The sequence below is a fragment of the Orcinus orca genome, chromosome X (assembly GCF_937001465.1).
Source record: "Orcinus orca chromosome X, mOrcOrc1.1, whole genome shotgun sequence".
In the NCBI taxonomy this organism is placed as follows: Eukaryota; Metazoa; Chordata; class Mammalia; order Artiodactyla; family Delphinidae; genus Orcinus; species Orcinus orca.
Window position 1 is genome coordinate 66,639,888 of NC_064580.1, and position 12,108 is coordinate 66,651,995.

A 12,108-nucleotide genomic window follows, 5' to 3' on the forward strand; every position below is an offset into this window, starting at 1 on the left:
AGCAGGAGAGGTACAGCTGAAGAATAACTTCGTGAGTTTGGAGATCAGACTGAGACACTTTCCCAGAAGACAGCAGTAAAGGATAAAGAAATAGGAAATGCAAAAGAAAAGCTAAAAGATATGGAAGCTAAAAGCAGATGGGCAGGCATTCAGTAATAACAGTCTCAGAAGGAGATGAAAATAAAAATGGAGAGGATGAGATTTTTGAGGAGTAATGGACACCAATTTCTCAGAACAACAGATCAAGAAACTGAGGCACAGAAAAGTAAAATAACTTGATATGGTCAAGATTCAAACCCAGGTCATCTTGTCTGAGTGCTCTTGCCCTTAACCACCATGCTATACTGACTGAGGACTGAAGATCAATAAATTCAACATCAAAGATAATTAAGGAGGACTGGAATCAGCTTTGCCACTCTAGGATTTTGCAGTAACTAAAAGATGAAATCTATACTCTCCAGTATTACACACCTTGATAACATTGCAAATGCCTTTCCATAAACTCACAGCACTGATTAAAAAGGAAGTGTGAAGAAGTAAAGAAAAGGGAACCCTTGTGCACTGTTGGTGAAAATGTAAATTGGTGCAGCCACTATGGAGAACAGTATGGAGCTTCCTGAAAAAAATAAAAATAGAACTACCGTATGATCCAGCAATTCCACTCCTGGGTATTTATCCAAAGGAAACTAAAACACTGACTCAAAAAGATATCTGTGAGATTGGGATTGACATGTATACACTGATGTGTATAAAATGGATGACTAATAAGAACCTGCTGTATAAAAAAATAAACAAAATTCAAATATCCAAAAAGAAAAAGATATCTGCACTACTATGTTCAACGCAGCATTGCTTACAATAGCCAAGACATGGAAACAACCTACGTGTCATCCATGGATGAATGGATAAAGAAAATGTGGTACATACAATGGAATATTACTGAGCCATAAAAAAAGAAAATCCTGCCATTTGTAACATGGATGGATGGTGAGGGCTTATGCTAAGTGAAGTAAGTCATACTGAGAAAGACAAATATCATATGATCTCACTTATATGTGGAACATAAAAAAGCTGAAATTATAGAAACAGAGTAGATTGATGGTTTACAGGAGCTGGTGTGTGTGTGAGAGATGGAGAGATATTTGTCAAAGGGTACAAATTTCCAATTATAAGATGAGTAAGTTCTGGTGATATAATGTACAGGGTGTTGGCTATAGTTAATACTGTATTGTATATTTGAAAGTTGCTAGAGAACAGATCTCAAAAGTTCTCATCAAAAAAAAATTGTAACTATGTATGGTGATGGATGTTAACTAGACATTGTGGTGATCATTTTGCAACATACACATATATCAAATCATTATGTTGTACATCTGAAACTAACATAATGTTATATGTCAATTATATCTGAATGGAAAAAAGTTGGATATAAAAAGAAGAAAGTGTCAAGTCCTAGCAAAGGAGACTGCCTCATTTTACTATTTTCACAAGTTTATTCACATAACATATTAATGGCAGCATAGTAGAGTGTAGTAGTTAAAGAGCATGGGGTCTGGAATCATTGCACTAAGATCAAATGCAGGTGACACCACTTCTCTCTGTCATAATTTTATCACCTATAAAATAGAAATAAACTCTACTGGCTTTGTAAGGTGGCTATAAGGATTACATGATTCAGTGCTAATAAAGCCCTTAATACAGTACCTGGCTGCTGGGAAAACTGGACAGCTACATGTAAAAGAATGAAATTAGAACATTCTCTAACACCATGCACAGAAATAAACTCAAAATGGATTAAAGGCCTAAATGTAAGACTGCATACTATAAAACTCTTCGAGGAAAACACAGGCAGGACACTCTTTGACATACATCACAGGAATATCTTTTTGGATCCGTCTCCTAGAGCAATGAAAATAAGAACAAAAATAAACAAATGGGACCTAATTAAACTTAAAAGCTTTTGCATAGCAAAGGAAACCATAAATAAAAGGACAACGTACGGAATGGAGAAAATATTTGCAAATGAAGTGACTGACAAGGGATTAATCTCCAAAATATACAAACAGCTCATACAGCTCAATATCAAAAAACCAAACAATCCAATCAAAACCTGGGCAGAAGACCTAAATAGAAACTTCTCCAAAGAAGAGATACAACTGGCCAAAAAGCACATGAAAAGATGCTCAACACTGCTAATTATCAGAGAAATGGAAATCAAAACTACAATGAGGTATCACCTCACACTGGTCAGAATGGCCATCATCGAAATGTCTACAAATAATAAATGCTGGAGAGGGTGGTGGAGAAAAAGGAAGCCTCCTACATTGTTGATGGGAATGTAAATTGGTATAACCACTATGAAGAACAGGATGGAGGTTCCTTAAAAAACTAAAAATAGAGCCACCACATGATCCTGCAGTCTCACTCCTAGGCATATATTCAGAGAAAACCATGGGCATATATCCAGAGAAAACTATAATTCAAAAAGATACATGCACCCCAATGTTCACTGCAGCACTATTTACAATAGCCAAGACATGGAAGCAACCTAAATATCCATCGACAGATGAATGGATAAAGAAGATGCGACACACACACACACACACACACACAATGGAATTATTACTCAGTCACAAAAAGGAATGAAATAATGCCATTTGCAGCAACATGGATGGACCTAGAGATTATCATACTAAGTGAACTAAGCCAGGCAGAGAAAGACAAATACCATATGATATCACTTATATGTGGAATCTAAAAAAATTAAAAAATGATACAAATGAACTTATTTACAAAACAGAAAGAAACTCACGGACTTAGAAAACAAACTTATGGTTACCAAAGGGGAAATGGGGGGGAGGGATAATTTATGACGTTGGGATTAACATATACACACAACTATATATAAAATAGATAACCAACAAGGACCTACTGTATATCACAGGGAACTATACTCAATATTTTATAATAACCTATAAGGGAAAAGAATCTGAAAAGGAATATATAAGACTTATAGAAAAACCTGAAGGAACATTTTTGCCAACCCAAATATTTACATATATCTGAATCACTGTTCTGTACACCTGAAACTAACACAATATTGTAAATCAACTATACTTCAATAAAAGTAAATAAAATCTCCGAAATGCACTCAATACACACATTTCAGAACCACATGCCTGTTTTTCTTCTCATAGCATTGGTTTAACTGTCACACTCTATATTTTATGTATTTACCTTATTTATCGTCTGTCTCTCCCCACCCCCACTGCGATGGAAGCTTCACAAGAGCAGGGATTTTTGTCTGCTTTATACATTGCTATAGCCCCAGGATCTTGAACAGTGACTGGCACACAGCAGGTACAGAATACATTTTTGTGAAGTGAATGAAAGTCGGTTTCCTCCCTCCCTCCCTCCTCTTCCTCTTATCCTATGAATAGAGGGTTTGAACTCTGTTTTCACTCCCTTCTTTTTTCATAATTTCCAAGAGCTAGGAATAACTTTCAGGATCTTTAAGACAGATTAAATGTCACACACACTCACCTTCTGCCTAATTCCTTAAAACTCCAACCCAGGTCCAGGCATAAAATAGTTACCAGCTTGCTTCGCATCCTTGTTTGGAATTAAGGAAACATAAATTAATTTGTTCTCACTTTCAACTAAATTAAGGGCAGAAGTCACAGGTTCAGAAACACTGCCTCATTTGGTAGCATGAGGACTTTTTCCTTAGTGGGTAGGAGGGGAAGGAATGCCTTTTAAAAATGCCAGCAGTCAGATAAAAATACCTTTGTCTTTGGTGAGTTAGGTAAAAATTGTGTTCAATCTATGTCCAAAATTTCCATGTTTAATTGACTTTGGAAGCAATAATAAAAGTCAAATTTTTATCAAAAAAAAATACAGTACCTAGCATAAAAAGCACTCAAACATTAGCTACTGTTCATTATTCTTCTTAATTCAAAGATTTAGCTGATAATAATTAGAAAGGCGAATCATACTCCTATATACCTTGTACTCACAGCAGCAGTAGAGCTTGTTAAAAATACAGATTCCTAGGTCCCACATCAAGAAATTGATTCAGTAGGTCTTGGATGAAGCCAGGAATCTGCATTTTTTATCAAGCTGTCAGGCAAATATAAATGCAGGTTAGTCCAAGGCATGTCAACCATTGTCTTAGCTTGCAATTTTAGGACAAAAATTTATTTGTTCATTGTCACTTTTATTGACTATTTGCTATGTGCTAGGTATTATACCAGGAGTTGGGGATACAGTGATGAAGATATACTAATACAATCCCTGCCTGCATAGGCTAGTAAGAAGCATATAACCTAGAGAGAACAGATACATCTTTGGATTTGTATATAAAACCAAAAAGTTTCTACTACTTAATTCATTTATTCAATGAGCATTTACTAAATATAAACCTGGTATTTTCAATTTCAGAATTTCCATGATCCATAGTAGTGGCTATTTCTAGTGCTTCAAAAGGAGACACATTTCCTTAAGTCTATCCCCAATTGCCTCCACTCCCCCAACCCCTCTCCACCCCCGCAATGGAATCTCACATTCCACCCCCAACTCTGCCAGCAAGACAATTCATTTGTGTTGATGTTTCCATTAGCAGTGATTTGTAAAACAGCTTGCCTGAGTTAGGGAGGTTGCCATTTAGGGCCATCATTGGTACCATGACCTCTTTAACCCAAATGTTCTCCCTAAAATACTTGTTGACTTTGGCTCCTTAGTTTTTCCTGTGTTATAAGGTGATACAATCAAAGTTAAGACACAAAACAGCACTGTTAAAAATCATGTCAGTCTATTAACATGTATTTATTTTGTAGTTTGAGAAAGCATACTAGAAGCAACCCTTCAGTTTTAAAAATTACTACACTGGTATCACAGCTGGCTGTGAGGCAGACAATTCCTTTAAAGTTTTATGTATTATTTAAGGGGGAAAATCCTTGAATGTTAGAAAAAGTAACAGTTTGTAGTCAAATGCATGCTAACATCACTGGAAGTGATTATCAATGTCTAGTAATTAAATATTATCATATTCCCTCTTCTTTATTATAATTGATCTCTAAGGGAGTTAAAGCCTCAAATACCTATCTCTTCTGCAGCCTAGCTGGGATTATTTATTGCCTCTGGCCTCTAAATGATTTTAGTCTTCTACTGATCTGTCATATGTCAAGCTAAACCTTCTAAGGATCAGGACCTCATATGACTCCTCTGAAATTCCACAAATTTAAGTCTATACTGGTTTCAGAGAAATGAACCAAGTATAATGGCAATATTAATGATGATTATGGAAACAAAAATAGCAGCTAACATTTGAGCACTTACTATGTGCTAGGCAGTGTGCTCTACATGGATTATCTCTTCTGTGAGGTAGGTACTACTGTTTTCTTATCTTCTTAAGGGAAGTGGGGCTTGGAAAGCTTATGTGGCTTGTCTAAAATTACACCCAAAAAAGGGTGATTGACAGGTTACTTGCAAAAGGGACAGGGCTTAAACCATTTGCTCTTTTTACTGGGCATCAACCATCCCAGCAAATACTGAATAGGAGACTTTTACAACCTACAAAGAAATGGTAGAATTAAAACAATTTTTCTAGAGTTTAGCATGATTTCTGGTGGTCTATTCTTATTCAGATGAATAATAATCATTTTTATGCTAGTGAATACAAATATAGAAACAATACTAAAACTTGTAGTAAATAATAAACGTACTAAACTTGTGATAAAAGAGGCAGAGAAGTAGGAGATAATGACATCAAACCTCATATATGCTTCAATTATGAGCATAGCTCCTTAGAGGTACATGTCAACAAAAATTGGGTTCATGTGCCACCATGCGGTTAATATGCTATAGGTTATTAATACTCACCCTACAATTAAATGGGTCCTTTCGAACCTTTATTCTTAAAGGTAAATGCATGCAACTTCCTGAAATAGGTTGATTAGCTATTTTATACTTCACATCAAATTATTTTAATGGAGTATATTTCTCTCTAATGTTAAGAATGACAAAGGTAAAACCTTATACTACCATCTGCTGGCTAATAAAACTGCACAATAACACCTCTGTTCAGTAAACTATGCTATGAGGTATTAAAACTTGAATGAAGGATTAAAGACAAAGGGACAAAATTGTACACAACATCAGGGTAGAGGAAGTAAAGCCTCACTTTAGGTATTTTAATTTAAATCCCCATTTTGTTTTCCCTATAATTATCAACATGCAGTCCATATTTAAAAAGACATAGGTAGTAAATGCTGGAAAAGGGAAGTGCAAAAAAAATTTCTATGCCAATTTTACTGACTTTTGTTTTCTTACTAAAGGGTACAGAGCTTAGGCTGTATACCCACTGAAGCATATTACGAAAAATGACCTTGACCAAGATTTTTATCTCTGATATCTATATAATTCATAAGTTTATTACCAGAAGAGGTACTTTCCCCTAACATAATTTACATAAACGTTAACAGAGGTCAGATATTACTTTAATATTAAAAAAACAAACAGTTAAGAATCAGTCACCAAATCTTTATCACTAGAAACTTGTGTTAAAGTATTTATCAGTTTAGGTCATGTTGAAGTTTCAAAATGTCTGAGGAACATTATTACCCTGAACAACTGAAGAAATGCACAGACATTTGGTAGCCATGATACAGGAGACCCTAAAATCAATATATTTTAAAATATGGTTCCACAGAACTACAAGACCATTATATTTCAAAAAGGAAAAAGCGACAACACCAACAACAGCAAGAAACCAATGAGGGGATATAACAATATAATTCATGGGGTGTAGTGATGAATAGAGCTGAGATAGCTGATTGAATATAGAACTGAAGACATGAATTAAAGCTCCAATTCTCTTCCTTTTACATACCTGATTCATTTCAATTTTACTGCTTGCAAAAGTAAGTCAAATTCTAACACCGATTTTCAATGATATATGGATCAATATGGAACAATAAAAAATACAGTTAAATATCACTATAAAGGTGACTAAAAAGGCCATATAAAAGTGTTAATACTGCTTTATTCACTATGGATGAAAGAAAAGGAGCAAGTACAGTTCTTGCCTTTAAAGAACTTCAGAGATAAAAAGACAAGAAAAAGTCAAGTGGTTAATAAACTGAGATAGTAAATCTAATTAGAAAGTGAAGAAGTAAAAGAAAGTAAACAAGAACAGAAATACAGAAGAGGAGTTATATAATAATGACTTTAAAAGGAAGTGATGAGGCAGAAAGAGATAATAATCACATATCAAGTAAGTTGAAAATGAATACTTTTTCAAAGGACAAAGAAAAGTTAACTCAAAAAGGCATGCAACTTAATCATTATTTAGATAATAACAAGTTAAGGGGGAAGTGAAAATGTACCATTTTTAGCAGTCTTTCATCTTAAAAAATATGTATAAAAGGGCAGGTGTTTGCAATTGTACTATAACATAGTAGGAACCAACTTTGAAATGTCTTTAAATAAGAGCAGGTTCAAACACCAAGAAATCCTTCATGGCAAATATAAAAAACATCTACTGTACCCATTTCAGAGAGAACTAATTTTCAAAATCCCATTAAAGGAAATGAAAATCAAATAGTATTGGGCAAAGTTAAATGAAATTCTAAATACAAGCCCAGGGAACAAAATTAACATTTATTGAGTACCTACATCATGCCTGGTACTTCTCTATCCCCATTGCTACCACCTTACTCCAGGCCTGCATTACCTCTCTCATGCGGATCATTTTAATAGCATACTAACAAGTATCTTATCCATTTTCTTTTCTCCAATCCATCCTGCACACTGACACCCTAAGTGATTTTTCTAAAATGAAAATTTGATGTTGGTCTTTTGTTTAAAATCATTAAATAGATCCCACAGCCTGTAACACAATGTCCAAGCTCTCTAACTTCTACGATCTGATTCCCATCTACCTTTCCAGTCTTTCTCTCGCCTCTTCCCATGCCCACCCTTATACTGTACACCCCTATCTCCTTACACGCCATTATTTATTTTTAACTACCTGAGGTTCCTAAAACTTGCAATGCTGTTTTATGCACATGTTTCTTTTTTTCTGCTCCTCCCCTTGAAGGGCCTTCATCTTTTGCCCTCATAGCGATGCACAGAGCTACCATGTCTATTTTCAACATCAGTTCAAGTCCCCTAATGTCAGCTCCCCATCCCCAACTTTTCCAAGAAAGAACTGAATATTCCTTCCTGTACAGGGTGCCTATACAGATTTCTATTACAGGACCCATAATTTTTATTGTTACGGTATGTTTATTTAGACTGTAGGCTCCTTGTGAGCAGGAACCTAGTCTTATTTACCAAAGTATCCTTACTAACCAGCACAATAATTGGCACATCACAGGTACCTACAAAGTTTTTAACCAATTAATAAATAAATAAGCTTCATTACTTAGGTTAAAGGTTTTTCACTGCCTACCAAAAGGTATAGTCTATCATCAGTGATTGAGTTCCATCATTTATTTCCTTGAAATGTCTGTTTCACTCCACAATCATCACCTTATTATATGTCCTCATCCTGCATTTTAATGCCACACTAATTTTCCAAAAGCCCACATTCATCATAAAAGAGCCCCATTCATGAACTTACAGTGAATACTATTTTACATCCAAATGCCTCCATTTACCTTTAATGTCTCTCCAAAAGCTGGTCCTACCTTTACCTATCCAATTTCAACTCGTCATCTGGCCAATTTCTTCATCATAGCTTGAGTCTGGTACATAAATTCTTACCCTTTCCTTTCACCCAAACTGTTTCATTCTATATTCACACCTTATTCTTACCTAATCCAATTAAATACTAACCATCACTTATGGGCCAGTCTGATTTTTTTCCATTAAAACTGTACCTGAATGCACCCCCTCCATTTTTTAACCATATGCTATAGTGAATACATTCAGTACCAGTCACATCAGCACTTCATTCTTTTGCTTTTAAGAATGTTACTTTTTTCTCTCCAAGTGGAGAGAAAAATTTACTCCTTCAGGTAAATCTCATATACATCCTATTGTATTTCCTTTTAGATCCCTAACAATTCTTAGTTACTATGATAGTAAGCCATCATTATATGGTACAGTGTTTTAAAAACTTTTTAAAAGCTTTTTTAAAACTAAAAAAGTCCTCTTTTTAAATAAAATATTATGTTGCAGCCCAATACATAAAATTGATAAAAGGAGAGGGACTCTGATCGAAATGGGATGCAGAGCTTGGAGTGCTGCCCATCTGGCCTTCCCCAACTTGCTTAGCCACATGGTAGCCCTGGAGCACCTCTGAAAATCTCCTGAGGATCTTTGGAATACAATTTGAAAACTACTGTGTTCAAGTTCTAGCTCTAACACTTATTGGCCATGTACCCTTGGGTAATCACAAACTCTCTTAAGTTTCAATTTCCTGAGATAATGAGTATACGTGAGAAAGGCCTTTGTAAACTTTAAAGCTTTCTATAAATTTGAGGAATTTACAACTTCACAAGCCGTGAGCTAAACTGGTTATATTATACAATCTTAACAATAGTTACATCACCCAATGGTACCGACTGTGAAAGCATTCTATATTTTAAAATCCACCTTTATTTAAAATAAAATAAAGCATTCTAAATATCATCAAATTCTGGGAATCCCAAGTCCTCTGCCTTGTTTCTTGTACTTAGAATTAACTTTCTAATCTCCATTTGGGGGCAATAACGTATAATGATTAAGAGGACATGCTTTTGAGTTGGGCAGACTTGGTTTGAAAGCCAGCTTTACCACTAATTAGGTGTGTAAACTTGGATAAGTTACATAAACCTCCCCAAGCCTTAATTTCCTCATCTCAAAAATGAGAACAGCACTAACAGCTTTTCAGTTGCTGCTAGATTAAGGAAAATAACCTGAACTAATTATTTAGCACAGAGTATGAAACCAGTAAGAAATCAGTAAGTTAACTATTATTTTCCTCTTGGGAAGAGGCGTGGGAGAGTTGAAGCACTTTGCATTAAAGTAGCATTCAATATTCCTTTTCCTTTTTTTCATGGGCAAAGGGTCATAGCACCAAAAACAAAATACAGTAAGTAAAGTATATAAATGAAAAAACATGACACCTTTGACAACTCAGAGTGCCAAGTTATAAAACAGATGGTTTCTTTCCAGATATCCTGTAACAATTAAATAGCATTTCTTTACTGCTGGATTTTTTAAATCTTCTTTAAAGCTTAGGCAATGTCTTGCTCTTCTTAATACACCTTCACAATACACCTCAAAGTCAGCAAACAATCAGTAAATGTTTATTAAATTAAACAGATTTCCTACAATCAGACATTTACCATATAACAAATAACTTCAAAGCAACTATCTCTCTCTCTCTTTTTTTTTTTCAGTACACGGGCCTCTCACTATTGTGGCCTCTCCCATTGTGGAGCACAGGCTCCGGACGCACAGGCTCAGCGGCTATGGCTCACGGGCCCAGCCGCTCCGCGGCATGTGGGATCTTCCCGGACCGGGGCACGAACCCATGTCCCCTGCATTGGCAGGCGGACTCTCAACCACTGTGCCACCAGGGAAGCCCAGCAATTATCTCTATTCAACTTGGAATGGTAGCTTCCTATGAGAAATATTACTAATCATGGGCTATTTCTCATGAAAATTGAAGTTTAAAGTTAAGTTTAATTTTAGGAAAGAGGCTAATTAAATATAAAATCAGTCTCAATTTGAAAAAGGAAACTTCACTATCTTTAAAATTATAAACATAAATGTGTGGAAGTCTTTAAAGAATACTCTTTGCCATACAAAATTAAGTACCTGATAGGAAAGGTGTTAGGGATATAAGAGTTAAATAAAACAAGGCAAGTATATACTACGCAGTTTTTTTTTTAAAGTAGAGATATAGGTACCAATATGGAAAGATGTTCAAGAAACATCTAGGTGAAAAGAGCAAGTTGTAAAAGAGTATGTATGGTATGAGCCCATTTGTGTTTGTCTGCTTTTAAAGATACACAAACAAATCTGTTTGTGCACAGAAAATTTTCTGAAGACTATTCAAGACCCCTACTCACATTCTATAATAATATAATTAAGAAAGGAAGCCAAATCACTATCAATTTAGTATTTTGTAACATGGAAAGTGAAATGACTCTTCTTTAAAAAGTATTATAAAAACAATAGATTTTAACCTTCATGTGGCCCTAAGCCATTATCAAAGAGATTTGATAGAGACTGTCACAAAACCTCTTTCCTAAATGCTCTATCAGTAAACTTTAAATGGAAGAAAAGTTCATTGATTACAAAAACAAAATATTTGCTTATATAGACAAAGGATGTTTAAAAAATTTTCCCAAATGCTAAATATTCATGTTACTTTAATTGACTTATATACATTGAAAAATAATTAGAGAAATCACTGATTTATATTAATGTTAGAAATATATTTATTTATATTACCTTTTGTTTTAATTAAATGTTCCAACCATATGAAGAACTAAGATACTGTTGAATTTTCTTTACAAATGACTGAAGTTTGGTAAAGTGACACTGTAACCCAGTAGTTGCTTTCCCAATTCTCTTAACAGCTACATGGAACATTAAGTGCTTAAATTTGAAACCAAGACAACAGGAACAGCACCTCCCCCAATAATCTCCCCCCAAAATTACATTTTAGATAATTAGAATAGGTTTAAATATATAAACTCTTTATTTAGATCAGAGAACATAGTTTTCTCACATGTTCAGTAGGGTCAAAATGGTATCTACCATATTAAATTTCTATATTAATATTAAATACTGTTTTCTTATCCAAGAACAATGGACCAGAAGACACATGTAGATACTATTCCTGTCTCTGCCACTTATTAGGTAAAAACTGGGCAAGTCATCGAATGCCTCTGACCCTAAGTTTCCCCAGCTATAAAATGAGAGGACTTTCACACTTGGAAATGTGAAAGTCCTACTTACTTTATGACAGTGAAAAATATCAAGTAGGAGACACTTTTATTTGCTGATTCTTAATTGCTATATGACAACAAAAAATGTTAAGGAAGAGACAATTAAATCTCATATATAATTATTAAAATTATGTATGCCCTCTACTGGAGATTATTAAAA

General features: G+C 34.7%; 1 protein-coding gene across 16 annotated transcripts in view; it reads right to left on the bottom strand.

Annotated features, from left to right (window-relative positions):
* ATRX (ATRX chromatin remodeler) overlaps nucleotides 1-12,108 on the bottom strand; it is a 249,515-nt gene that overhangs the window by 25,139 nt on the left and 212,268 nt on the right. The window lies entirely within an intron of this gene.